Source organism: Octodon degus, unplaced genomic scaffold, assembly GCF_000260255.1.
Source record: "Octodon degus isolate 3935 unplaced genomic scaffold, OctDeg1.0 scaffold00093, whole genome shotgun sequence".
In the NCBI taxonomy this organism is placed as follows: Eukaryota; Metazoa; Chordata; class Mammalia; order Rodentia; family Octodontidae; genus Octodon; species Octodon degus.
This window is the reverse complement of record NW_004524669.1, coordinates 8,394,268-8,397,261: the sequence shown is the minus strand read 5'-3', so window position 1 is coordinate 8,397,261 and position 2,994 is coordinate 8,394,268. Positions and strand designations below refer to the sequence as shown.

Below are 2,994 nucleotides of genomic sequence, written 5' to 3'. Positions count from 1 at the left end.
CCATAATCTTCTTGATCAGAAAATTTGGAGCACAACTGAGTTACATGTTGTTACAGTACAGGTTCTCCTAAGTCCTGAGTCTTCACTGACCTTGAAACCAGCCCTGGATTTAAGTTTACTTAAAAAAAAAAAAAAAAATTTAAGAGTTGGGGCGCGGGGCTGGGGAGATGGCTCAGTGGATAAGTGCTTGCCAGGCAAGCTCAGGGGCCTGAGTTCAATCCCCGGTTCTGCCAAATAAATAAATAAATCACAAAAAAAGAAAATTATGTTAAAAAAAAAAAAAGAGTTGGGGCACTAGCTTTGTTGTAGAGCAATTTCCTACCATGCATGAGGCCTTGGGTTTATTCTTTAGTACAGCAAATATTAAAGCTAAAGTTTAGGGGCCAGGGAGATGGCTCAGTGGAATAAGCGCTTCCCTGACAAGCGCAAGGGCCTGAGTTCAATCCCAACCTCGCCCATCATACTGGGAAAGCTCTTGTTCTCGTTTACTTCCACACTGGTGTAGCCTCTCTAGTAAATCGTTGGCAGTGTTAAGTCCCAAAGCCAGGGCTGTATTCAGTTAAAATGAGCTCATTGGGGTCTCAAATTGTTAAGAGGTCTGAATGTACCTGCCCTTCATGTTAATTATTCAGATGATGTGACATGAGGTTTTGACACAGTATTTATTCCCTAAGCCCCACAATTTTGATCTTTAACAGTGAGCAACTAGTTGGGTGTGCTGTGTGCTATCTCATGCCTATAATCCTAGCACTTGGGAGGTTAAGGTAGGAGGATCACTGGAAATTTGAGGCCTGCCTGAGCTGCACAGCCAGACCCTGTTACACAACAAAACACACCAATGGGCAACTAGTAGATGCACTTGCAATGATTCTGTTGCTAGCTTTTTTATTATTTTGTTTTTCCGATGTTGGGGATTGAGGTCAGGGCCTCCCTCATGAGAGGAAGGTGGTATATCACTGACCCACAACCCTGACTGTTGTGGGTCACCACACCAACCTTTAAGAGAAGGGTGGGGGTAAGGAAAACCTCATTTAACACACCCCACTCGCTGGGCTCACCCCTGCATTTGGTATAGGGTCTTGCTATGCAGTTCGGACTTGTAGTGATCCTCCCTTTATTTTTTTTTTTTTTAATTTTTTTTTTAATTTTTATTTATTTATTTATTTATGTGTGTGTGTGGCCAGCTCAGCCCACCAGGGGGCAGGGCTGGCTGGCATGTGGTGCTGGGGGATTGAACTGCAGTCCCTGTGCTTTTTTGCTAAGCTTGTTCTAAGTAGGTGCTTTAGACCACTGAGCCATCTCACCAGCCCCGTGATCCTCCCTTTAGTACAGCAATATTTGCTGTAGTAAAGAATGACCCCAAGGCCTCATGCATTGTAGGAAATTGCTCTACAACAGAGCTAGTGCCCCAACTCTTTTTTTTTTTTTTTAAGTTAACGAAAATCCAGGGCTGGGGAGATAGCCTGGTGGTCTAAGTGCCTGCCTGGCAAGTGCAAGGGCCTGAGTTCGATCCCCAGTACCGATGCTGTTCCCTGGTGTCATACACCTATAATCCCAGAGCTGGGAGGCTGGGCTGGGAGGATCACTACAAGTCTGAACTGCATAGCGAGACCCTGTACCAAAGAACGAACGAAAGAAAATCCAGAAACAAATCTAATTGGCAGAGGACTTTTACATAAGGGCTAGCAATTTAGAAGCCCTGTGCAAGCTAACACACATGTGATTTATTGTGTGGGTGGATGCCCCTTCCTTGATAAGGGGCATGGAAACCAGGCTTTTAACTGGTGCTATGGCAGTAACCCTAAGGCCCTCGGCTCCACACAGGGGTTGTCTTTCTCATAAGCGCTATTCACAGCTACCTAGCAGTACAGGCTCGTCCCAGATGGAGTGGTGGGCACTGTCACAGCCAGCCACGAGTCTGGCTGCCACCTCCCAGGCAGCAGTACAAGGAGTGCTGCACCACCCTAAGCACCCACCACACCCAAAGTGTGTTCCGTGGAGAAACAGTTTGGGATAACTGCAATGGCGGGCACAGGGTGCAATGGCTGCACCATCACCCCACTTAGGCTGCTGGTGCCTAACCTGCCCACCCTGGCTTCTTATCCAGGGACCCCAGGCCTCAGATTCCAAGTCAGGGGCGGCACTCAGCAGGCACACGCGTATGCTTGGGGCGAACCACAGATGTGCAGAATGCGCCTCGGGCAGGTGTGCTGCAGATGTATGCAGGGGTGAGCCCAGGTGTGACCTGGTATGCTACAGGTGCGTCCACCGAGTGCACAGGCGACCCACGGGTACGCCGGGGTGAACCGCGGGTGTGCCTCTCAGCCCTGTAGGTGTGCCTGGGCATCCACGGCCAATCGGACGCGGTCGCGGCCCTCCTCCCAGGCCCGGCGCGGCTCCAAGACGTCCGCCTCAAATGTGTGGATGAGGGGGGCCGCGGCCGCCAGGCTGGTACAGCGGAGTGACAGTCATCGAAGGCGCCAGTCCCGTGCTGTGGGCCGAGACCACAGTACAGGGCGACAGCGAAGCCCCGCCCACTCACCTGGCCGCGCCGCCGCCATCTTGGCGCCGTATCCGCCACGATCCCGGCAGCCTCTAGGCCGCGCCCTACCGCCATCTTCGCTCCGGGGAGGGGTGTGCGACAGCTGCCGAGTCGAAGCGCTGTCCGGCGGCGCTCGGGTTCTTTCGTACAGGAGGAGGCGGGAGCTCAAGCTCGGGAGTGTTCGGGTTCGGGCTCGGGGACGTTCGGTGGAGCTCGGCTCCGCCTCGGGCCTCCTCGGCTTCCGTCGGGGGCGGGGGCGGGAGAAGCTGGTAGCGCAGCCCAGTCCCCGCGAGGCCAAGCTGTGTCAGAGGCCTGCGAGACTTGGCCGAGAGCTGGCCTGAGGCGTTGGCAGGCGAAAACACCCAATCTAGCCTCCTGGAGAGTGCGGAGAAGCCGTTCGGAACCATTCGGACGGACTCGTTCAGCACTTCGGGAAGCTTCGGCCTTCCTGG

General features: G+C 53.1%; 1 protein-coding gene across 1 annotated transcript in view; it reads right to left on the bottom strand.

Annotated features, from left to right (window-relative positions):
* Tmem80 (transmembrane protein 80) overlaps positions 1 to 2,626 on the bottom strand; it is an 8,858-nt gene extending 6,232 nt beyond the window's left edge. Inside the window, exon 1 of the mRNA XM_023722773.1 lies at positions 2,543 to 2,626. The gene's annotated coding sequence lies outside the window, so the exon portion shown is untranslated. The remainder of the gene's footprint in view (positions 1 to 2,542) is intronic.
* Between the last annotated feature and the right edge of the window lie 368 nt (positions 2,627 to 2,994).